At 38.6% G+C, this 26447-nt stretch overlaps 1 long non-coding RNA gene across 2 annotated transcripts in view; it reads left to right on the forward strand.

The window, feature by feature from the left end:
* LOC142856231 (uncharacterized) overlaps positions 1-26447 on the forward strand; it is a 137870-nt gene that overhangs the window by 31983 nt on the left and 79440 nt on the right. For both annotated transcript variants that reach the window (XR_012911605.1, XR_012911604.1), the window contains exon 4: positions 21827-21940. This is a non-coding gene — a long non-coding RNA (uncharacterized LOC142856231). The remainder of the gene's footprint in view (positions 1-21826; positions 21941-26447) is intronic.

Here is a 26447-nt window from a genome sequence, read left to right on the forward strand (position 1 = left end):
GAGACCACGGCTACAGCAGGGCCACAGACCCAGACACAGCTTTAGTTTCAGAATGAACTTTACTTTTCTTGCGTGGCATAGATCTATGATCCTCTCTCCGTTGCTAGCCCAAAGAGCATCAAAAAGAGAGAAACAGATTTTTGTGCTTCAAACATAAGATAAGCATTCTGACATCTTCACCACAAAAGATGATTATGTTGTTCTATCATTTTCACTCACATAGCAAACATGACAGAGACCCTACTGTTTGTCGGGTATGTTCCCAAAGTTGTTGAGGAAAGGCAAATAGACAAGAATACTTGCTCTGATGCAGCTTTCATTCCAGAGGAAGTCAAACAGTAAACAAAATAGACATGCAAATTGTAGGGTGTGTGAGGAGACAGCTCAGAAGTGGGATGGCAGTGATCTGGGCAGGGTACAACCTGCAAGAGTGTGGGGCTCATACATTTCCCCCCAAGGAAAGCAAGTTGAGATCCTACCTCTTGGCACCTCAGTATGTGCACGTTTTCTGGTAATGGAATGGATAGTGAACCAATGTCCTAGATGTGATCCTAGGAAACGAGAGTGGGCTCCTGGAGCAGTTACACTGTCATTTTGAGAGACAGCGGGAAGACCCAATAATGCTTAAACTTCAGCCAGGAAGGGATTTTATGTCCTGAGGGGGTCATCAAAAATACAGTTTTCTGGGTTCAGGGCCTCTTCTCCAGGCACTCTGGTGCCAGCACAGTGAGCATGTATGTTTAACAAGTTGCCTGCTGATGTTAATAGTTCTGTCCCAGGGTCTGCCAAATTGGTTAATCTGTAGAGCTTCAACATGACCTGGATCTCTTTCTGTTCTAAGCTGATAAAAACCATTCAGAGAGTTGGAATAGAGAAGCAACAGATTCTGACTTCTGTTTTAGCAGCGCACTGGGCCTGTTGGGGTTGGGAACAGACTGTGAGGAATGAAGGGTAGAAGGAGAAAGGCCCAGTTGTGAGATAATTAAAATAAGAAGAGCACACTGTGAAATAGCTGTGTAGAAAGCAGGTAGGAGCTGAGGTCTGCCTCATGGAGCCCAGGATTCTGTTTTTTTTTTAACTTTTTAATGTCAACAGTTTATTTTTCATTTTGGTATAGAAAATATGCTTAAAATTTAATGTAAGCTACTAAAAACTTAAGAATATGAACAGACCTTAATAGGAATGGAGAGTTATGGTCTTTGTTCTTATATTTTTGGTCATGAGCCTAGCCTTTAACAGCAAAGACATCTCTCCAGCCCCAGGGTCTTCATTCTTTAGAAAGCTGACAGACTGCTTATAATGTGAGACAACCAATGTGTTAGGATCCAAGGTGCCCATTAAAGCTTTGTAAGCAACAACTCAACTTCACTGGGCTCTGAGTAACTTTCGGCAGATAGATGTTTTATGTTCAGAGTCAAATGCCGTTTCTGTCTGATTGACTTCATTCCCTTCTTTAATTTTCCTTTCCTTCTTTCCTTCCTTCCTTCTTTCCTTCTTTCCTTCCTTCCTTCCTTCTTCATCCTTCCTTCTCTTCCTTCTTTCCTCCTCTCTTTCAAAGGCCACAGCAACTTTACGTATTTGTTTTATTTTTTGAGATTAAAATATAATTACATAATTTGCCCCTTTCCCTTCCTCCCTCCAAATCCTCTCATATGTCCCTCCTGGCACTCGTTCAAATCCATGGCCTCTTTTTTCATTAACTGTTATTGGTGGTGGTGGTGGTGGTGGTGGTGGTGGTGGTGGTGGTGGTGGTGGTGATGGTGGTGTATGTGTGTGTGTGTGTGTGTGTGTGTGTTTCTAAGTACATAAATTTAGAAACCTGTTCAGTCCATATAATGTTACTTATATGTATATGTTTTCAGGGCTGACCCTTTAGCATTAGATAACCAATTGGTATGACCCTTCTCTCAATCTCAGCATTCTTTAGTTGATGCCTTGTGGACTTTCTCCCATAAGCAGTAGCACACCTATTGTTGTGATCCTGGCTCAGTACATCTTTAGGCAGTCATGTGGGTGAGACTTTATGGGTATAACTTCTGAAATAGATGTGCATACACAGTTTGAACGAAATTTTCTGATCCAAGCTGACAATGCTCTTTCTAAGAGCCAAAGACCAACTAACAAAAATCTTCTAAGTTGTTGGTCAGGGACAACCAATAGTTCTCTTTTTTTCCCAATAGTTCTCTAATTGAACCTAAGACCCACTCAATAAGAGGGGAAGCATGCCTGGTACTAGAAACCTAGCCGGTTGCCCAGGGTTAGTGAAGTCATAGATCTTAAAGGAGAATCTGCCACTTTATTAAATCACCATAATCCTTAACTATGTTCTAAAGACTTACCTTCACATAGAGAGATAAGTGTAGTCTTCACTCTTCATCAAAGAATCTTCTTCTTATAACAAGAATAGACCATTCCAGAAAACCACAGCCAATCTAAATTCAGAGTTGCTGAGCCCTGTTCCAATGAACACGTCTTAAACAAAACTCCTTTACCTGAAGCTCAGGGATCGTTGTGGAAGAGGAAATGGGAAGATTGTGAGAGCCAGAGAATCAGGGAGTTTGCTGTGAGATTGTGACCCAGGTTCATTTAGAGGGCTGAGAAGTACTTGGGTATAGTTCACAGAATACAAATCCTTAGGAGATTTGATTTACCTGGTGCCTTGACAACTCGGCGTTCTCAGAGAACAGCACATATTAACCATGAGCTATATTGCCTCTGCGTGGCTCCAGCTTCCCCTCCACTCATCCATCCAGCAATCCAACTCAAGTCATGTCTTGAAATTCTGAAGGACTCAATGACCCATTCCTTGGAGTTATTTCCTAAGTGGCTGGGGGAGGACAAAAGGATCCTTTTATTCTGCCCTGTCACCACTTCACAATCCTACAAACTTAAGAACTTTTGTTTCAATAGCTAATGATGGTGACAGCACACGTTGTGCTCAACTCCTCGGCCCATTCATAAGGTGACATTGAAGAAGGCTTTGAAACAGAATATGCATTACCTTTTTATATACAGCCCAGGTCTTACCATGAACTATTTCCACACGTGCAGAATAAGATAAAGCCTACACGCTGAGTGACTGGAAAGTGCTGTTTAGACAAGACCAGTCCATTCCGTCTCTGAAGCCTGTGATTTCTAATTAACATGCTCTCATGTCACCCCTGTGTACTCTCATTTTCCCACTGATCTATCATTTTGACAGCATGCTCATCACAACCACCCAGACCACTTCAAAAGCATAATGATTTGGAGTTTTTGTCTGTTTGAAAGACACTGTGAGCTGCCTAATTTGGCTATTACCAATACCTTGTTTTCCTTTCTATTTTCTCCTCTTTCTTTTCCATTTCCTTTTTGTCTTTCTTTTCTTTTTTTACAAATAGTATGTTTAAAGAACTCAGATGCTGAAGGAAGACAGAGCCTATGACCTTTTCCTTCCATGGCAAAAGTGAAGAATCTTTAAATTTATATTCAAACCACTTAAGTGCTAGCACACTAAATCATTAGCTAGCTGAGTGTGAATGCAACTAGCTTCTCTGTTCCTGGGTTTCCCTATTAGTAAGTTAAGGATGTTTGGACCAAATCATAAAGGCTACTGTGAGTACTAGAAACAGCTCTTATAGGTGTCCTGTTTTAGATCCTTTCTAGTGGTGGTGGTGCTTGGTTTTGAGAAACATAAGCAATATGTTCTGTCACCAGAGTCATCTTGCCTCCTGATGGTGAAAGGAGAACAGTGGTTTTTAATTTGTATCCTCCATGATGTTAAAGCAGAGATCCCAATCCAAGCCTTAAAGGGGCTGCTCCTGGAAAAAAACACAGACAAGAATCATAAACTCACAGCCTAGGAAGGTACAGGGCAACTCCAAATTAAGAGGCAGGCTCTGTTACTGAGCAACCATAAATGCACCATGAGAAGAGAAACGCAGGCTTGATATAGCACCCTGTCTTCAGAATCTCAAAAAGTTCATTTGGGAATAAGGTGCCTTGATCCTTAAGTAACAAGTAATTCTAATTAAAACAAAAAACATTATCTTCCTTGTTTGGATCAAATCAACAGGTCAGTCTTTCAGATGACTCTAACCTATATGCTAGGAGTTTGCATGATGAAAGTTGTAGTGAATGGGATTTATACTTTGGGGATTATTTTCACGTGCTGGGTTTCATAAGAGGAGGATCAGCTTGCATGAATGCTTATTTTAATTTTCTCTCTGAAAAAATAACCACTAAACTCTCATATGCCCCAACACAGAAAGAGTAAATCAGTCATAATATCCTAAGCTAAACAGAAAGGCAGATGATCCAGGATACTGTAAAAATGCTAATAAGAAAACAGGAACAGTTTTCCAATGAAGCCTTATACAACTGCAGTTTGGCTCGCCTACAACTGAATAGATAGCCCATTCTCTATTTACTATCAGTTTCACTGGATGATGGCTGGAAGTAAGTATAAATCACAAGAACAACATAGAAAGTCAAAAATAGAAAGCAGACAATACTATAAATGGATTATTTCTATTTCACAGAGGGATTAAAATAATTAAATTGTAATTTAGAATATCCAAGTAGTTTTCTTTAATTGATATTTCAGTTGATATGTAGAAGCCTATAAAATTTTCAAGAAAAAGTACTTATGTATGGATTTTTCTATATAGATAAAATTGGACCCCTATCAGTCTATATTGTCAGACACACACACACATACACACACACACACACACACAAACATCTAGGTGAATTTTTATCAGTTTTGGGACATAAATAGGGTTGTCTGAGCAAATGTGTAGTGCTGTGTCCAGAATGGCTCCAGGGATTTGTCCCTACTCGGTTGTTAGGGAATGAAAAGGAGATAAAACACAGAAAAGCTGGGATCAGACCACAGCAATCTGGGAGCTCTGCATGTTTATCATATAGAGGTAAACTGGGTAGCTGGGTTATTGTAGCCAGCTGAGTCAAGGAGATAGGGTTTATTATACAGCTGGAAGAAGAAGGCAGATTTCCCTAGTCCCCATAGGAAAAGTCTCTATACGGGAGCATGAAAAGCTATAGTGGACATTTTCTGCACACACTATCAACATCTACACAGGGACCAGAGGAAGGCTTTATCACCCTCTGAGCCTCTCCTGGAATGGGATGGGGGAATGTGTGGAAGTGGAGACTGCACAGAATAATCACACAGAAACTATATTAATTACAACACTGCTTGACTGATGGCTCAGATATATTTCTAGCTAGCTCATATATCTTAAATTAGCCCATTTCTACTCATCTGTGTATCACCACGAGGCTGCGGTTTACTGATAAGATTCTGGCATCTTTCTCCTTCGGCAGCTATATGGCATCTGCCTGACTTGGCCTTCTTTCTCCCTGCATTCAGTTTAGTACTTCCTACCTACCTATATTCTGCCCTACCATAGGCCAAAGTAAATACTTTATTAACCAATGGTAATACAGCATATTCACAGCATACAGAGGGGCATTCCAAATTAGGATGTGGGGACGGCATTGTTATTTTCCCAGGGGTATGAGGCCCTGGTCCTTGACATGGCCATGTCTATGTCAATAATACACATTCACTCAGGACCTCATTCATTCAGGGCTTCTTCCATTTGCCACAGTGTAGTCTGTGCTTTGTATCTCAAGTTTGTCTTTCCATATAAAATCTGTGGGAAACAATCTTGGGTAATTGATTTCAGAAATGATCCTGACAAGCAGGGAGGAAGGAGAACAGCTGGAGATGACTATTATCCACTGGAGGTGTCTGAGAATCACAGAGGATGGCTTTGGCTGTGCTGCCTCCAAAAGTCGAGCTTCACCTTAGAGTCTCATCTTCTGTGGATATTGTCTTCCTTGGATAAAAACTGATTATGGCGTTGGGAGAAGTGAAGCAAAAGAGCAGAAAGATGCTGAAGAAAGTGGTGGGGGTGGAGTCTAGAACCTTAAGCTGAGCATGCTCAGAAATGAGTCCCATGTCTTTTCTATGAGAATATATGTGTGAGCTCCAAGAGAAACTCTAAGCTTTCTCCATTCCAGAAGAGCATTGCTTATAGATGACCCCAGTGCTTTCCATACTTGTTGCTGGTACTAGACCTTTCTTCATTTTTCTAATTGTCTCCCTTTCTTTGTACCCACCCTACCAAATGCAATCCATTAGAATTTTATATTAATCACAATAACAGTTAAACTGATTAAGCTCCGATATTTTATTTTACCAAAGAAACAAACACCAATTCTTCTTCAAGCACATGCCCAAGCTGGAAATCACAAGTCAGGCACTTGAATCTCAGACATTGATTTGTCATGTGCAGGTATTCCTGGAGACCATTTCTAAACTATTAACCATAGGTTTTATTTATTTATGATTTATGGACTTCCCACCTCTCCCCGCTCAATCTATCATGTATTCCTTTAGCAAATAGAAAGCAATAAAACAGAAGCAAGTTGTTTGGTTGTAAGAAGAATATGAATTTTAGGAATAGAGATGTTACAAGCAAAAAAAAAAAAAAAGCTTTCCCAGCCGAAATACATATAGTTATCTCATTTAATGCCACCAGGCACAAAGGTATTTAGATAGAACACGGTACTTTTTGCATGAAGTATATACACACATGTCTAAGTCTTTCATGGCACACCAGTGGCTTGTGATTCTCCTAGGCAAGAGAAGGCACACCAGCAATACATCAAGCACAAGTTTTCTGAAAATATAATCGAATTATCTGAGTGAACAGGACCAAGTTAGGAATATTTCCCGGGTATTGAGCACTGAAGAAACCCACCTGCTGTGTATTACAAGATCCACTCTTACAAAATAAAACAACAAAAAAGTGTTTATGCATGCACACCTGAAGGGAAACTCACACTAAAGGGAATTATTTTCTAAAAAAGAAATTGTTCCCATGCTGAGTGTCACCATTGTGAGGCTTTAACACAGAAGCAGGTGTTTGCAATTCAGGACCTTGGAACCACCACTTGAGTACAAGCCTCCTGCAGAAATCTTGCTAATGACTCCCCTATTCTCTGCTCTTAGATTCCAATAAAGGTTTTAAATAACAAAGGGGAGAGAATGAAAGAGCAGGTGGAGAATGGGAAAGTAAGGCTAGAAAATAACAGGTGAAGTTATATCATGTCGCAGTGAGCATGTTCATTCTGACTTGTATAATTTTATTTACACATATCAAGTAGGTAAACGCCATGGGCATGGTCAAAGGACTCCCAGTAGGGAAAATGACTTGAAATCTTCTTAACGATGCCAACCAAACTGTTAATAATTGATACCTGGCAATTAAGACTTCTCCACCTACGTTGGTACCATTTTCTTCACCGTAGTTGGAGTTTTAATTAAGGCTCAACTAGGGAAACGTTTTGTTAAACTTTTCAGTTCTATTCTATTAGTTAGCTGCCTAATTCAGTTTCCTAAGATTTGGAATAATATGGAGAAACAGATATATACGCTGTTACAGGAAACCTGACTATGGAGTTTGAAAATGTAAAATGTAAAAGGGGATCAAGTGGGAAGTAAAGATCAGACCCTAAAATATATAGAGACATAAATGGCAATGGACTTAGAGTCTGAGAATTGTTCTGTCCAGACCCTTAACAGACTACTCAAGATGCCAATATCTTTCCTCTTCCTCATTTCTTCTTGGATGATTCTAATTTTCAAAGCATATGGTTTTGTTAATAACTGGCCAAGGAATATTTGCAAATGAGTTTTTTCTTTTAATCAGAGCCCACAACAGTGTGTTCTTTGCTGCTCAATAATTAAAAAGAAGATGGTTACATGAATATTCATGGTGGGAGGATTATATGAAAAACATGAAGTTTCTCTATTTTTCATGATAGTCTAGTGAGGGGGAAGTGGGCATCTTGGGATTTCTGCTTGGACCTCGGAACCTCGTTGACAACTCTGAGAGTGTATTCCAAATTATGAATCAATGTATAAATGTTTATCTTTCTGGAGATGGGGGCGATAGCTGCCATCCAATTCTCCAAGTGGCCTGGCGCATCTCTCCATAATACATACAAAAATATAAAGAGAGGACTGGGAAAATGGTTCTGGGAGTAAAGCCCTTGCAGCACAAACATGAGGTCACAAATTTGTGACCCAGCACCCACGTATAAAATAGGATTAGAATATAGGCTAGTAATCTCAGCTCCTAGGAAGTAGAGACATAAAGACCCTCAGGGCTAGCCAGCCAGCCAGCCTAGCCAAAACAATGAGCTCCAGGTCAGGGAGAAATCTCTCTGGAAAAGCAAGGTGAAGATGAGTAATTTCTGGCCTTCATATGTATATGAATCCATGTATTCACAGTAAATTAAGTAACAAAAATTTAAAAGAGAGAGAACTATTAACAGAGATGGTTTTGCTCTTTTTTATTACTTTTTATTTTTCAAGTGTTAATGTACAATATACTTTGCTCATATTCCTTTCCTTCCCCCAGTGTCTTCCAAAATTTCTGAACATTCAACTCCTATACCCACTCAACTCCATATTCTTTTCCTCTTAAAAAATACACAAACAATAAAAAGAATGCCTGAGCACATGTATGCACACATGCATGCACACACTTACACACATACAAAACAACAACAGTAACAAAGCCATGGAATCCATTTTGCATTGTTTCTCAATTATTTCTGAGCCTGGGCATGCCCTAAAGCTGAAAAGAGATCTACCACAAGACCCAGCTATGCCACTCTTAGGCATATCTACAAAGGACTCTATCTAGATCTGACTTTAGAGATACAAGCTCTTCCATGTCTGTTACTGTTCTAGTCCCAATATCCAGAAATTGGAAACCAGCCGGGCGGTGGTTCCAGCACTTGGGAGGCAGAGGCAGGTGGATCTCTGTGAGTTCGAGACCAGCCTGGTCTACAAGAGCTAGTTCCAGGACAGGCTCCAAAACCACAAGGAAACCCTGTCTCGGAAAAACAAAAACAAAACAAAACAAAACAAAAAAAGAAATTGGAAACCAGCCTAGATGTCCATCAACTGATAAATGGGTAATGAAACTGCGGTATGTATACAAAATGGAATATTATTCAGCCATTAAGAAAAACACAATTTTCACTCAAACAGTTGAACTAGAAACAATTATTCTGGGTGAGATAACTCAGTCCCAGAAAGACAAACACCACATGCTTTCTCTCATATTTGATGTCCTCTTCTTAAGCTTTCACTATGTAATATCATGCAGAATATCCACAGATCAGAAGCCAGTAAGGGCCTAAAGGAGGCATAGGGAATTTTTCAAGAAAGAGGAAACAGAATATAGTGTTATAAAGGGTTTTGTTCTTTAACAAGTGAGGTGATTGCTCTTCAGTGATGAAGAACTAATCTTCACGGAATGGTATTAGGTATTAATTTGTCACACACTGGCTCGCACAAGCTCATCTTTCTGATACCTCTTTGCAATGGGTGCTTACAAACACCTAGATGGCAGGTATGTTTAAGATGGGCTTCCTGACAAAATATTTGGATACTTTGCTGTTGCTTTGGTCAGTAGGCTTAGAGATAAAACTGTGCAGAAACTCTGCTAGGCCATAAAATTGGCATGTCTGGAGTATAATTTTATATTGGGATGTAATCACTTGTGTCAACCTTCAACCCCCTTAATGTGTCTTTATAAGATGCTCCAGATTCCCATGCATATGAAAATCACAAGAAAAATCTTCTCGTGAGGGAAGACGAAGCTCAAAGCAATTAAGTCACAATCATGACTTTTAAAAATGATCTTGCATTTCTTAGTAGTGCTTATATTTAACTACCCAGCAGGATAGTATATACTGGTTTGTCGATGAGTCTTGTTTATTACCCTGACAGAAGGAAAGTAAATACTATTGGGACATAGACATTCTCTAGCATGTCCAATATTGTATCATCAACACCTGGAACCCAGGCTAGCCTTCAAAGACCTGAGTCGTGACTTCCTCTGTGAACCTTATTATCAGTGTTCACACAGAAAAGATTGGGAACTTCAGAACCTCCCTGGTTACCCCTCTCCTGTGCTGCTTCAGATCCTTCTGGGGAGTTTCCCAAAGCACTCAAATAGAATTACAGTTAAGTGTCGCACTCTCCACAGCCTATGCAGAAATCTATTCAATAGCCATGAATGTTGCCTATTCAAATAACAATATAATTCTTGCACTTGTTTTAAGTGATTCTAAAAGGAGGAAATCATTGGCTTTACAAGACTTTTGTAATTGGAAATCTGGGTGCATTTTAGCAGAGGCTAATGGATATATATTTATTTTTTCTGTGGAGTTGCATTTCCAGAACACCAGGAAAGGAACTCTTATTAAACTTTTAAGCATATTCAAAACAAGCTTTCTTTTATGTTTCTAAAGGAAATTTACATACTGTTCCTCGTTTCATACCAACTTCGGTTTCATGGCCCTTAAATCATCATTTTACATCCTCAGCACTCAGCAAAGAACAAAATATGTGTCCCATAGAATTTGTGGTTTGTTTTAAGAATGCAAGAGGGTACAGTTGAGAGCTGCACAGCTCAGAACAAATTTAATCTAGACAAGACAGCACACTGTTAAGAGCAGTTCCACCCATGTCCCGTCTCACAAGAGACTGCAGGAAGAAATTTCTTTCTCTAACGGGAAAGTCATGGAACTCTTTAATTCTGCAACAGTCATACACCAGGCGACAGAAAAAAAAATCATTTCATCTCCTAGTGTTTTCGAGACCCCAGGCAAATGTAAACAGTGGATGCTGTTAGACATTAAGTATTCATTATGGGTACTAAACAGCTAAAATAAAATCTACTGATTTATATGAAATTCTATCTGATTCTAGTAAGAGATTTATTAAATTATTTACCAAACTTCAACAGGAAAAATTATCATTGATTGACTCTAAATGTACCATTTATGAGGGCATATTTATTTCACAGCATGGTTTATATTAAGCAATAAAATATGTGGCAAAATAATTTCTCGTGTCTACCATTAATTCAGTTACGGTCCATTTTCATGTAAGGCTATGGTGCTTCTGTGAAAGTACTCATTGGTGATTAAGCATTTTAAAGATCTTCTGATTAGATTTATCTTCTTTTAGTAATGACTGTCTGAGTGCAAGCTTGGGTAATTATACAAAGAGAATGGTCCTCCTTCTACCAACATCACCAAAAACAAAGAAAACCCACATAACAGTATTGTATCTATTTCCATATGATACATCTTCAGATATTTCTGAATAATCAGATACTAGTCTCCTAACTGAGCTTACTCCTAGCAAATATTGATAGCAGATAAACACTACATATAGTTACATGTGTATCCAAACCTTAGCCACTCCCATCTGAAGCAGGCATTGTAAACATCTGGACTCTTAGTAAAATGGAAATGCAGAAGTGGAGGAAAGGCAGCTACTGAGTAGCAGAAGTGAACAGAGACGAAGGGATGGATGCCACTGGCAATGGCACACAGGGACCCCTTAGAAAACAGGTGTGGTAGTCCAGCTAATAAGAGGGCTCGGACCTCAGAGGATCAGAGGTGCAAACTGACAATCTCAGACAGGTGTGTTTCTCGATGAAGATATACAATCGCTGGTTATGATTACATGCAAAGCTGTACAAATGAAAAGAGAAAAAAATCTGGGCAAAGCCTGTGAACACTAAAAATTAATAACAAAGGAGGGAAAAGTAGGATGGAGAGACCTGAACGCAAGAAAGATAGAGTTGCAGGAGATATTTTTTTTCATATGTGTGAACATTTCATTTATTCTCTTAAGAAATATTTATAATGTATATACAGTTACTCTGTCTACTTCACTGGTTAGGCTTGTCATGAGGATGTAGCTCAGTGGTAGAGCATGCACACAACACATTCTGCCTCCTGTCTTTTTCCTCAGCACAGTGCACACTGTGCACTCACACACAAGGAATACTTGTAGAAATGTATAGTTGGTTTTCTTTTTACTCTTTGGGTGCCCGCTACCCAGCTCCCAAATAAATACACAGAGACTTATTCTAACTTATGAATGCCCAGCCTTAGCTTGGCTTGGTTCTAGCCAGCTTTTCTAACTTAAATTATTCAGTTTCTCTTTAACTACATTTTCCCCCTAATCTTTTTACCTTGTTTATTCTATATATTTTTCTTTCCGTCTTACTTCATGGCCAGTCCCTGATGTGCTTCACTCCTTCTACTTTTCCTCACTCCTTGCCTTCTTTCCTAGATTTCTCCTCCTATTCTCTCTGCATGCCAACTGCATCTATCTTTTCTCCTGCCTCACTATTGGCCATTCAGATCTTCATTAGACCAATCAGTTGTTTTAGGCAGGCAAAGTAACACAGCTTTACAAAGTTAAACAAATGCAACATAAAAGAATGCAACACATCTTTGCATCATTAAACAAATACTCAATGGCATGAACGAATATAACACATATTTAACTAATATTCCACAAAAGAAATGGTAAGAGAACTCTGTACAGTAATTTCTAAAGCAATTTCTATAAAATAGTCCTCATGGAGTTATATATAAATACTGTAAACTCATAGACTGTCAGAAGTCAAGGGAAACTCTAATGAAATACAAGGCTAGTGGCTCCTAAATATTTTGTTGTTGTTGTTGTCATTGGCTACTTTCTAACTCTTTGGTTTAAGATGGTAGTCTTTTTATTTATTTTTTATTGAAAAAAAAATTTCTGCCTCCTCCCAGCCTCCCATTTCCCTCCCCTTCCTCCCGCCCCTCCCCCCTTCCCCCACTCCTCTCCCACTCCCTCTCCAGTCCGAAAAGCAGTCAGGGTACCTTGCCCTGTGGAAAGTCCAAGGTCCTCCCCCCTCCATCCAGGTCTAGGAAGGTGAACATCAAAATTGGCTAGGCTCCCACAAAACCAGAACATGAAGTAGGGTCAAAACCCCGAGCCATTGTCCTTGGCTTCTCATCAGCCCTCATTGTCCGCCCTGTTCAGAGAGTCTGGTTTTATCCCCTGCTTTTCAGTCACAGTACAGCTGGCCTTGGTGAGCTCCCAATAGATCAGCCCCACTGTCTCAGTGGGTGTGTGCACCCCTCATGGTCCTGACTTCCTTGCTCATGTTCTCCCTCCTTCTGCTCCTCATTGGGACCTTGGGAGCTCAGTCCAGTGCTCCAGTATGGGGCTCTGTCTCTATCTCCATCCATCGCCAGACGAAGGTTCTATGATGATATGCAAGATATTCATCAGTATGGCTATAGGATAGGGTCATTTCAGGTTCCCTATCCTCAGCTGCGCAAGGAACTAACTGGGGACATTGCCCTGGGCACCTGGGAGCCACTCTAGGTTCAAGTCTCTTGCCAACCCTCAGGTGGCTCCCTTAACTAAGATATGTGCTTCTCTGCTCCCCTATCCAACCTTCCTTTATCCCCAATCACCCGTTTCCCCAAGTTCCCCCATCCTCCCCTTCTCACTTTTCTCTCCCCATCTCTCCTTACCCCCATCCCACCCTACCCCCAAGATCCCAATTTTTTGCCCGGCAATCTTGTCTATTTCCCATAGCCAGGAGGATAATATATGTTTTTCTTTGGGTTCACCTTCTTATTTAGCTTCTTTAGGATCACAAATTATAGACTCAGTGACCTTTATTTATGGCAAGAAACCAATTATGAGTGAGTACATCCCATGTTCCTCTTTTTGGGTCTGGCTTACCTCACTCAGGATAGTGTTTTCTATTTCCATCCATTTGTATGCAAAATTCGAGAAGTCATTGTTTTTTACCGCAGCGTAGTACTCTAATGTGTATATATTTCATACTTTCTTCATCCATTCTTCCATTGAAGGACATCTAGGTTGTTTCCAGGTTCCGGCTATTACAAATAATGCTGCTATGAACATAGTTGAACAAATGCCCTTGTCATATGTTCGGGCATCTCTTGGGTATATTGCCAAGAGTGGTATTGCTGGGTACAGGGGTAGGTTGATCCCGAATTCTGAGAAACCGCCACACTGATTTCCAAAGTGGTTGCACAAGTTTGCATTCCCACCAGCAATGGATGAGGTACCCCTTCCTCCACAACCTCTCCAGCAAAGGCTATCATTGGTGTTTTTTATTTTAGCCATTCTGACAGGTGTAAGATGGTATCTAAAAGTTGTTTTGATTTGCATTTCCCTGATCGCTAAGGAGGTTGAGCATGACCTTAAGTGTCTTTTGGCCATTTGAACTTCTTCTGTTGAGAATTCTCTGTTCAGTTCAGTGCCCCATTTTTAATTGGGTTAATTAGCATTTTAAAGTCTAGTTTATTGAGTGCTTTATATATTTTGGAGATCAGACCATTGTCAGTTGAGGGGTTGGTGAAGATCTTCTCCCAGTCAGTGGGTTGCCTTTTTGTCTTAGTGATAGTGTCCTTTGCTTTACAGAAGCTTCTCAGTTTCAGTAGGTCCCATTTATTCAATGTTGCCCTTAATGTCTGTGCTGCTGGGGTTATACATAGGAAGCGATCTCCTGTGCCCATCTGTTGTAGGGTACTTCCCACTTTCTCTTCTATCAGGTTCAGTGTGTTCAGATTGATATTGAGGTCTTTCATCCATTTGGACATGAGTTCTATTTTCATTATTCTACAGGTTGACATCCAGTTGTGCCAGCACCATTTGTTGAAGATGCTTTCTTTCTTTCATTGTATACTTTTAGCTCCTTTATCGAAAATGAGGTGTTCATAGGTTTGTGGGTTAAAATCCGTGTCTTCTATACTATTCCATTGGTCGACTTCGCTGTTTTTATGCCATTACCATGCTGTTTGCATTACTGTAGCTCTGTAATAGAGTTTGAAGTCAGGGATGGTAATGCCTCCAGACAATCCTTTATTGTATAAGATTGTTTTGGCTATCCTGGGTTTTTTGTTTTTCCATATAAAGTTAATTATTGTCCTCTCAAGATCTGTGAAGAATTTTGATCCCCTTATGTTGTCTTATTGCTATTGCTAAAACTTCAAGAACTATATTGAAGAGGTATGGAGAGAGTGGACAGCCTTGTCGAGTTCCTGATTTTAGTTGGATGGCTTTGAGTTTCTCTCCATTAAGTTTGATGTTAGCTGTTGTATTGCTGTAAATAGCTTTAATTATATTTAGGTATGACCCTGTATCTCTAATCTCTACAAGACTTTTATCATAAAGGGATGTTGAATTTTGTCAAATGCTTTTTCAGCATCTAATGAAATGATCATATGGTTTTTTTCTTTCAGTTTATTTATTTACATTGATAGATTTTTGTATGTTGAACCAGCCCTGCATCTCTGAGATGAAGCCTACTTGATCATAATGGATAATTTTTCTAATGTGTTCTTGGATATGGTTTGTCAGTATTTTGTTGAGGATTTTTGCGTCGATGTTCATGAGTGAGATTGGCCTGTAATTCTCTTTCTTGGTTGAGTCTTTGTGTGGTTTTGGTATCAGAGTAACTATAGCTTCATAAAAGGTATTTGGCAATGCCTCTTCTGTTTCTATATTGTGAAATACATTAAGGAGTATAGGTATTGGGTTTTCTTGGAAGTTCTGGTAGAATTCTGCATTGAAACCATCTGGTCCTGGGCTTTTTTTTGGTAGGGAGGGTTTTGATAACAGCTTCTAATTCTTCGCGACTAACAGGTCTATTTAGATTGTTCACCTGGTCCTGGTTTAACTTTGGTATATGGTATTTATCTAAAAAAGTGTCCATTTCCTTTACATTTTCCAGTTTTGTGGCATACAGGCTTTTGTAGAAAGATCTAATGATTCTCTGAATTTCCTCTGTGTCTGTGGTTATGTCCCCCTTTTCATTTCTGATCTTATTAATTTGCAAATTCTCTCTCTGCCGTTTGATTAGTTTGGATAGGGGTTTGTCAATCTTGTTGATTTTCTCCAGGAACCAGCTTTTTGTTTCATTGATTCTTTGGATTGTTTTCTGTGTTATATTTTGTTGATTTCTGCCCTCAGTTTGATTATTTCCAGTCTTCTACTCCTCCTAAGTGAGTCTGCTTCTTTTTTTTCTAGAGCTTTCAGGTGGGCTGTAAAGTCTCCAATGTGTGCTTTCTCTGTTTTCTTTAAGTGGGCACTTAGTGCTATGAACTTTCCTCTTAGGACTGCTTTCATCATGTCCCATAAGTTTGAGTATGTTGTTTTTTTATTTTCATTGAATTCAAGGAAGACTTTAATTTCTTTCTTTAATTCTTCCTTAATCCAGGTATGGTTCGGTAGTTGACTGTTCAGTTTCCATGAGTTTATAGGCTTTCTGGGAGTAGCATTGTTGTTGAATTCTAACTTTAATCCATGGTGATCTGATAAGACACAGGTGGTTACTAATATTTTTTTGTAACTGTGGAAGTTTGCTTTGTTACCGAGTATGTGGTCAATTTTCGAGAAGGTTCCATGAGCTTTCTCATGGAACAACAAGTCATAACCTTGTGAGACTTCTGTTAGGGTCTGAGAGAAGGTGCCAGAGAAGACCAACATCCATGTAAGTAATAACAAGAGTGCTTTATTAATTCCAATGTTGGGGTGATGTTTGGTGACCACCATAGACGGTTACAAATTCCTTTTAAGTGAAGTTAGGGGAATACCAAAGAAGAAGGATTAATCTGGGGCTGATTGGTAGAGGAAAGATTAGTAGAGGGCTGATTGGTTGGAGGTCCTAGTGGTTAGGGACCTTCCAGCAGCAGGGTAGCGAAAGCTATCTTTAGTTATCAAGGGACTGGGGGTGTCTGCTGAGCCAGCAAAGGAGATTTGGAGCCTACTTAGTGAGCAGAAGCCTGTGATCTTTCTGAGGACTGTCTGTTTAGCTCTGTTGGCAGAGGTTTCTGTCCTGCCTGGTCCTGCAACCATTAAGTCCCAAGGAATCACACAGAGGTCTACATTCATTAGAAATGGATTGGCCCATTAGCTCAGGCTTCTTATTCTTAACTAATTCTTATAACTTACATTAGCCCATAATTCTTCTGTTAGCCATGTGGCTTGGTAACTTTTTCAGTGAGGCAGTTACATCTTGCTTGCTCTGTATCTGGCTTCTTCTGTATCTGGGTGATGACTGCAGACTGACTCTTTCTCTTTCCAGAATTTTTCTGTTCTCATTCCTCTGCCTCAACTTCCTGCCTGGCTACTGGACAATCAACATTTATTTAAAATACAATTGACAGTGTACAGACCATTGTCCCACAGCATAGCTCTGTCCCATTTTAGTGAACCAAAACTAAGGCTTAGATTTCTTTCAGGCTAGTAGGAGAACCTGGCCCATGCCCACAACCCCAGCTCTCTCAACTTCAGGAAGACAAATGTGAAGACCAAGTCTCAGAAGTGACTTGCCTCATAGTCATCTTCAATAACAAAAAGAAAAGAAAATCTCCATTCTTAACAGGAATAGCCTCGTGTGTGTGTGTGTGTATGTGTGTGTGTTTATTTTCTAACTTAACTATTTTATCCAGTGAATTAGAGAAAATAGTTTTGGTTATTTAGTTATTTAATCGCCAACTCCTTTAATGTAGGCTGATAGGCTTGATTTTCAGGGTTTTTTCTTTTTTCTTTTTTTTCTTCCATTTTTGGCTAGCTAAATAGAACAAATGCATGTCATCCCAAAACAACCTTTTGCTATTTAAATCACTAAGCCAAGGCCTCTTATTATTATTATAAGTAAATTACTGAGTACAAAAAATTAAAAGCTTGGCAGTAGAGTTAGTTCTTCTGCTTAATTAGTAGGCAGTGCAAGTAATTTAATTTTTTTTCAATTCTAAAGATATTTTAATATATTTACCCTAGTTCTGCGCAATGAGATAAACTGAGATTGTTCTGATAATGTCATGATCCTGATGGGAGACTGTCACTGGACAGAAACAATGCAAGCATGTTCCCAGTCTAGTCCCCACACCCCGTGTGCTCTAGTCAGTTAGATGACCTTTAAGGAACTTAAGATAGTCTGCCCATCATTCGTTTCTCATCCTCTGTTTATTTTCACTTAATTTGAACACACCAAGGGAACTCTACAGGGTCTCTGTGCTGAGTCTCATAGCCACGAAATGTAGATGATCACAGGAGCCTTTAAGCCCCCTTTGTCTATGACTGACCAAATGGAGACAAAATTTCAGAACTTTGTAATCCACAATCTTATCATTTAGCTTTAAAAGAACAATGTAGCAGAAATCAGCTTTCACAGCCTAATTTGCACACCAGCTCTTAGCCCACTGGCATGTGCTTGTACAACTCATTCTCTCCAAGATTCTGCTTCCCCACTCCCATGCTTGGGAACAGATGCAGTACTGGAGTTACTTGCTATGAGATTTAACTGAGATACTGTCTTCAGAGTTTGAGCTGGTGCTGGCTGGAGGTGATTGGTAGAGAAAATATAGAACTCATTTCCCATATCTGAAAAAGCTATTTGAATACAAGATATATGTTAGCATCTTTGGATGACATCATTGTCCTTTGGTAAGAAAGGGAGTTTGGCAAATCATAATCCACCATTTCCCATTTAGTTGTAAAACGCTGCAATTTGAGAAACAATACAAAGTTCCAAAAAAGAAGGGATAGTTAGATAAAAAGATAGTGAAAGACAGAAATGTATTTAGCTGTGATTCCATAGTTATCTATGTTAATAATTATTCTAATATTAACTAGAAAGGCCCATGAAGCTGTGGACCAAACATTAACACACTGGTGTTTGAGGCATCTTCAGTCAACATCTGTGATCAAATAAAGGCCAGTATTTGTTGTTTACTCAATGGCAGAAACAGCTCTAAGAGTTTTCTGTGGAAGTTCTGATATACTCATGTACACACACACACACACACACACACACACACACACACACAGAAGAGGAAATCCAGACAGAACATTTCAAATGAAATTATCCAGTGAATGTACAGATCTCACAATTTAAAACCATTTCTTCTCTAATGCTTTCCCCTCCACTTTTACACTGCTTTTGTTTCTAGTTTTTAAGTTTTTCACTTTAAAAATGTTATGTGTGTGTTTTGCCTTTATGCATATCTGTGTACCATGTGTGTGCTTAGTGTCTGCAGAGGCCAGAAGCTCCATGGCTCCATCATGTCAGTGCTAGGAATCACGCCCAGGTATTCTGGAAGAGCAGATGGTATCAAACCACCTCTCCAGCCCAATATACTACTAGTATTCTGAGTGTCTGAATGTTTAATATATAGAACTCAGAACACAGTTGGAATTCTAATATAAAAAGGTCAGTTCAAATATTTAAGAAGTTTCAATTTTTTTTAATTATTTAGCACAATAGGATATGGATTCAAGTGCCAAATGCCATATACAGGAAGTTAAACAGATGACCATATTGTGTGTGTGTGTGTGTGTTTTATTTATTTTTATTTTGTAATCATTGGTGTTTTGGGTGTTTTGCTTGTATGTATGTCTACATCAGGGTGTCAGATCTTGGAGTTATAGACAATTGTGGGCTACCCTGAGAATGCTGGGAATTGAACTCAGGTCCTCTAAGAGTCAGAGCTCTTAACCAAAAAACTATCTCTCCAGCCCCAGATAACAATATTATAATGAGGCTTAAATACTGGCTGAAAACTCAGTCTCCTAAATGGAAGGAGAATGAGGTAAAGAATGAAATCAGGAGCCAGGCGATGGTGGCGCACGCCTTTAATCCCAGCACTTGGGAGGCAGAGGCAGGCGGATCTCTGTGAGTTTGAGGCCAGCCTGGTCTATAAGAGCTAGTTCCAGGCCAGGAACCAAAAAGCTACAGAGAAACCCTGTCTTGAAAAAAAAAAAAAAACCAAAAAAAAAAAACCTAAAAAAAATGCAATCAGGAGCTAGGTTCAAGATAAATGAAGCTCTAGCTGCTATATAAGATGATGGGAGAGATGGTTCAGGGGTTAAGAGTGCTGTCTGCAATTCCTGAGGTCCTGAGTTCAACTCCCCGCAACCACATGGTGTCCTCTTCTGGTGTGTAGGCATACATGCAGAACACTGTATATGTGATAAATCTTAGAAAAATGAAGATGATGGGAAGTTCAATATATACCCCACATGGTTTGTGTTCTAAAACTACAAGAGAAAATTTTAAGTTGGTAAAATTAGTTTTAATGATAAGCTAAATATTGTACATAAGATATGTTATTCCAGCATATGATCAGTATTAGAATTATTGAGATATTTTACATATTTCTTTTTCCTCAAATTAACTTCTGTTGGTGAAAAAGCTTCTGTTTACCGTGATTACAATTCTTATGTTTACCATATACCAAGGGTTGTATGAAAGCATGTCATGGCTAAAGTAATCCAACTACCTATGCATTAGCTCACATTCTGAAGAGATTTTTATGTTAAGAACGTTTTAAAAGTCTCCCATCTTAAGCAATTTTCAAAACTGGAAGTGTAGTTATTTACTGTAGTCATTGTGTTTCAGCATGTACCGATTCGTGGCTCCTTTCACACGGAGAATCCCTTGCCTTTCAACCACTGTGTTACCTATCCCAACCCTGACCACACTGAGATCCCCCCACCCCAGCCACCCGCTCTGGGACCAACCTCACTATCCACTTCTGTCTGTTCAGTTCTCTGAAGCTCTACACGGAAGTGAGATCCCGAGATGGTATTTAGCTTAACACAATGTCTTCTGGGTGTATCTGCTAGGTTGCAAATAAAAGACCTGCCTTCATTTCAACTAATCTCAGTTCAGAACCTCGGACCCATATTGGATCAGGTATTGGTCTTCAGTACTAAGAAGCCTGGATTTCTTACATGTTTTCGATGTCAGCCTCTTAGCAGATACATGCATTGTAAATATATCACCTAATTACATTTTTCATCCTTTGCCCCTGTTGACTCTTTCCTTTGCTGTCTAGAAGCTTTGTGGTACAATAACACTATCAGAAGATACTTACAGAACATCTGTTTAGAAGAAGAATGTCTACATGTTGAGCGTTAATATCATCATGTAACTATTGATTTCTGTGTTGGATGAAAATATCTAGACAGAACAAAACTTGGACAAAAATCCAAGAAAAATCAATAGGTCCATGAGGAAATTCACTGATAGACATCAGGGTCTTCTTCAAGAGCTCAGAACTAGCCAAATGGAGTATCTTCAGAGTACGCAGAAGCTACTGTTTAATCTAGGTACTGGTTAGGATTTTACAACTATTTCAAATGCATGAGGTGAAAAGAATCCCAAGCCCAAGATGGAGGCTTAGAATCCAGTCTTTCTTTGTGTAAGACGTGGTCAAGTCATGTACCCATTTCCTCAGCTCTAAGCTGTTGTATTTCCTAGCAGTGATTTGACAATGAAATTAAATAATTTTGTTTAAGTTACAAATAAAAAATAAACAAAAGGAATAGTGACCATATTACTGAATTAATTTGGGTTTGGTAATGTGCCATCCACATTGTCGTTTGTGATCTAGAATCTACGTTAAAATTCCTTCATAAAATAATTCTAAGAAATGGGACTTTATTTAAATTATTGAATTGTTAAAAACAAATCTCAAAGAGTGATATAATTGTTGGGTGTATCTAATTGTCTCACTCTATTGAGTCAACAAAATTTCATTTTTAGTTCTACCCAAATGGTCAAGAGCTAAAGGAGAGACATATGAAGAAGATGGATTTATGTTTCTTACTGCACAAAGTAGAAGTGAATTCAGAGAAAGCCATTTTGACTATATTATAACAAATCATTGTGTCAACATTTTACATCAATAAGACAACTGTTATCCTTTCTCAGGAGGCAGGAAAATTTTAAGGGTGAATTAATAGGTTGCATTGATAATCACTTATTCTAGGCTGGTTCATCATAAATATGAAGTTATCATTCATAAAAGAATAAATAATTGTATAGAATGGAAAATGCTCGAAAGTATTCAATGTTTTCCCACAGCTGTGCATGATGGCTAATGCTTATATTTCCAGCACTCGGGAGATGAAGGTAGGAAGATACCAAGTTGGAAACCAACCTAGACTCTAAAGCAAGAGTCTCAGGCCACCTGGAGCTACATAGCAAGACCTTTCTGGAAGACCATATCAGTGAGTAAACTAGATTATCCCTAATCTAGACTAACTTCTTTGGAATTATTTGAATAAGCATATATCAATAAGCATGTCTATTGGGTACACTGTAACATTTCATAGATATACATAATATGTAATCATATCATATGTGGGCCATTGGGATGCCTAACACCTTAGGCTCTTGCCTCTTCTTTGCATTGGAAACATTCAATGTTCTCTATCTGTTCTGTATAATATTCAGTTAATTGTTCTCAAATATTGGATTAACGTTTAACAAATTTTTCAGTAAGACAGGCATGGTGACACAATTCCATAATCCTAGCAAGAGGGAAACTGAGGCAGGAAGAGCAGGAGCTCAAAGCCAGCCTGGGTTACATAATGACACTCTGTCTCAAAGAGAGAGAGGGAAGGAGAAAAGGAGTAAGGGAGAATGGAGGGAGGAAAGGAGGAAGTAAAAAGGGAAGGAAGGAGGGAAAGGAAGAAAAGGGAAGAGGACAGAAGAGTAGAAAGGAGAAGTAATTTTTTAAATTTTGTGTCCAGCCAGGGCTGTGGTGGTAGGGGAGAAAAAGTTTTATGTTTCTTATTTAAGGTAAAGCAGAGTTTACACTTGATTTAAGACAGCCGCAGTATATAATAAGATTCAATTTCAAAGAATAACAAGCAGGCAACGACACATTTAAAACCAAAATATATCTTTCCTTCTTTGGATTGGTTTTCTTAGAAGAATTTCTTTCTGAGCTAAAATATTTTTGCAGAACCTCAATATATAAAACAAACTAAAGCCATATTGTATGAGCTTAAGATAAATTATGTCATATTTGTTTCTTCTGATACAAAAATAACAGTGTGAAGACAGCTTTGATCAGTTAAAATATTTTACTTAGCTATAGGAGGATCACTACCTGTGAGGGTCTCATATCTCTGCTTGCGCTTTCATGTGCATATCACTATAAACATGAATATGAACTGTTCAGAATTCATGATAGTGAACAATTTTGAACAGAAAATGACAATAGTGATTTAATAGTGGTAATGGTGTGACACTGTACCTCTTTTTTGTAATTTTCTCTATGAAATTTTCACCCATGCATACAATGTACCTTGATTCTATCTATTCCTGCCCCTTTGCTCTATCTTTGTGCTCCTTATACATCCTGGTCTGTGATATTTCAATTCTCCTTGATGTGTGAGATACAGGAACTTGAAGTAGCTACACAATGAAACTTGATTCAAAGTTTAATCCATAGGAATATCAAGAATTTGTTCAGAATTTCTACTATAAAACTGAGAGTCACATGAACCAAAAGGTAACTACTACTTTTTTAATGGGTCAAATCTTCACAAGAAGATACCTTAAAATACATAGACCAAGAAGAGGGAAAATTATTTCACCAAGTCTAAATTGCAAAAAAAAAGAAAAGGTAGTAAATTTGGCATTGATGTTCATATATATACACATATACATACATGTGTCTCATTTCTTCATATATATATGTACATACATACTGTGTGTATGTTTATCTTTATATACAGATATATAAAATTATAAAAATCATCCAACATATGAAACACAGTCTAATTATCTGATTGGGGAAGGATTAAAACTAAAACATAGGATAATAGTACTATTTAAGTTTGAAGGAATATGATCTGAATGGAGCTACTTTAGGATCACATATTATTTATTCTGATGTATGACAATGATAGTCATTATTTTATATATCATTAAGATAGGCAAGCATATTATAATAGCTTGGATAATTAGTAACACAGACGCCTGACTTGTTACTATCAAAAATAATCTGAATGAAGGGGAAAACATCCTTCAACAATTTAAAATTAAAAAACAAAAGAAAAAAATGAAGTAAACTTGTCACAAATTATTAAGTAATAGCAAGAAACACAACATATTAGAAGTTGTGTGTGAGTGTGTATGTGTGAGTGTGTGTGTGTGTGTGTGCGCACACACACACGCATGTGTATCTAGTGGTTATCTAGGATTGATGCATTGGTGTTAAAAACTCAGTAGCTAATCTGCAATCAATTTAGGTGTGTAGAATCTTCACTGCCAAGTTCAGCTATAGAGTGAGACCATGACAAAACCCCCAAGACTGGGAATCTTACTCAGTGGTAAACCATTCATGTACAAGAACCTGGGCTCAACTTACAAGTGATAAAATGGACAAAATTTTAGGAGACACACCTGACTGAGAACTAAAGGAGATTTTAGTCAATTAAAGAATTAATAGTAAAGAATGTGGGTGAAACAATAATACTGGATAAAATAGGCTTGAAGGCAAGAGAAACTTATGCAGAAAATCACATTTTAATGCTAATCTTGAGCAGCCTTAATTACTAAGACAGTATAAAACTCTAAACTATGGTGTACCTGAAAGCTGCTTTGTAGCAGCTGGAGGAATGGCTCAACAATTATGAGCACTGGATGCTCTTCCATAGCACAAGGGTTCAATTTCCAACACACACGGTGACTCACAACTTGTAACTCCAGTCACAAGATATCTGGCACTTTTTTTTCTTGGCCTCTGTGGGCACCACCAGGTATACGTAAAGTGCACAGACACACATACATGGAGAACACATATACATATAAAAATAAAACACATAAAAGATTTTAAAGGTGTAACTACAAAACACATAAAGTAGAAAAAAATGACAATTACCATCTGGAAATAAGTTCACCATCACATAGCTCATTTACAGATGGAGAAAAAGGTGTGACTGGCTACTAAACATTTGGACAATGTAATTAACAATCTTGACTTGATATATCCAATCACAATATAGCCTTCAAGATAGGACACAGCACACCTTCCCATTTCCATGAATTTGTCTCCCCTTCTACTCTCATAGATACCAGAAGTGGTGAAAAAATGATGGAGGTGCAATCAACTCTCATCACATACATCTGGCTAGTGCCCATTAGAACAAAAAGTACATGGTGCCCCAATTCCATGATAAATAGTCCAATTTCACATTCTAGGAAGCTAAAAGTAGCAGCTAAAACTATTCAAAACAGAACAGATCCCATGTAGGCCAAACAAACTCTTCTCAGTGATTGACCCACTATTCTGCCCCTAGGAAAACCAGGCAAAGAGGGACAGCATCAACTCTTTGTGGACCCATTATGACCTTTCTGATTTTAGCTAGACAGACAAGTATGTCTGGATTTTAAGCAGATAATGCTGAAGTTAACACCTCATTATCACCATGTTCAGAATACTGAAATGGAGCATGCATGTTAGGGGAAGGCAGTTGTGTCACAAATTCCACACCTAGGGCGGTGTTAACCTGACCCACAATGGCAGGCAAAGGGTGTGTTCAGACAGTTCTCACGCTTTCTCAAAATGTACATTGCTTTTTATTAATTTCTAGATAGTTAAAGTACAGCTGAAAATAAAGCAAGGATGAAAATTACCAGATATTGAAGGAGAGCACACAGAGCACAGTTAAAAATGAGTCTTGTGACAGACACAGAAACTGAAATATTTCTACGAGAGATATTGTCTATTAATGAATTTATTTTATCTATCACGGACATATCTCTGTTATAAAGTCAATTATCTCCAAAATATATATCAATAACCAATACAAAATGCAGTACAAGTACAGTGTGATCAAATATAATGCACAGCAATACATAGTTAACTTTCCCACTGAGATTTGCCATGGTTTTTATTAATTCAACAAATATTGTTAATATTCCTACTCAGGTCAGGTACAGAGTAGACACTAGAGACATGACCATCATGAAACAGATAAAATATTTTTAAAAAATGGTCATTATCCCTAGCAATGAAACAAATGAAAATTAAAACTACTTTGAGATTTCAAAGTCAGAACAGCTCTTTAACTTTTTATTATTTTTAGACAACGACCAACAAGTGCACGTGAGGAGGCATCAAAAGGTACCAGCTACTAGGGAAATGACTGTGAAGATTCCTCCAAAAGCGAAAACTACATCTACCATACGACCCAGCTATACCACTCCCTGGCATTTCCCCAAAGAACCCAACATTACTACAAAGATATTTGTTCAGCCATGTTCCCTGATGCTCTCTTCACAATAGCTAAAACATGCAAATAATCTCGCTATCTCTGAGTCAACAACTAGAAAATGAGACGGTGGGATGAGTTCATAATGAAGCCATGTTCAGCTGTAAAGAATAGCGAGACTTTAAAATTTTATCTAAATGGATAGAACTAGAAACTACTATATTGATTGAAGTAATCCAGAAAGTAATCCAGAAAGACAACCCTGCACGTTCTTTCATCTTTGTGGGTTCTAGATTTGAATCTTTGCATATGACTACAAATCCTAGGGTAACCAAAGAAATGTGGAGATACAAACGGAGCTACTGGGGAGGGAAAGAGGAAAAAGGAGCTCCAGAGAGGGAGACAGCAGGGCACAGGTGCCATGAAGGGGCGTGGGGAGGGAAACAGGAGGGCAATGTAACTAGGGAGAAGGAAGAGAGTTAATAATGAGAGGGAGAGAGGAGAGATA

The sequence above is a fragment of the Microtus pennsylvanicus genome, chromosome 8 (genome assembly GCF_037038515.1).
Source record: "Microtus pennsylvanicus isolate mMicPen1 chromosome 8, mMicPen1.hap1, whole genome shotgun sequence".
Classification (NCBI taxonomy): Eukaryota; Metazoa; Chordata; class Mammalia; order Rodentia; family Cricetidae; genus Microtus; species Microtus pennsylvanicus.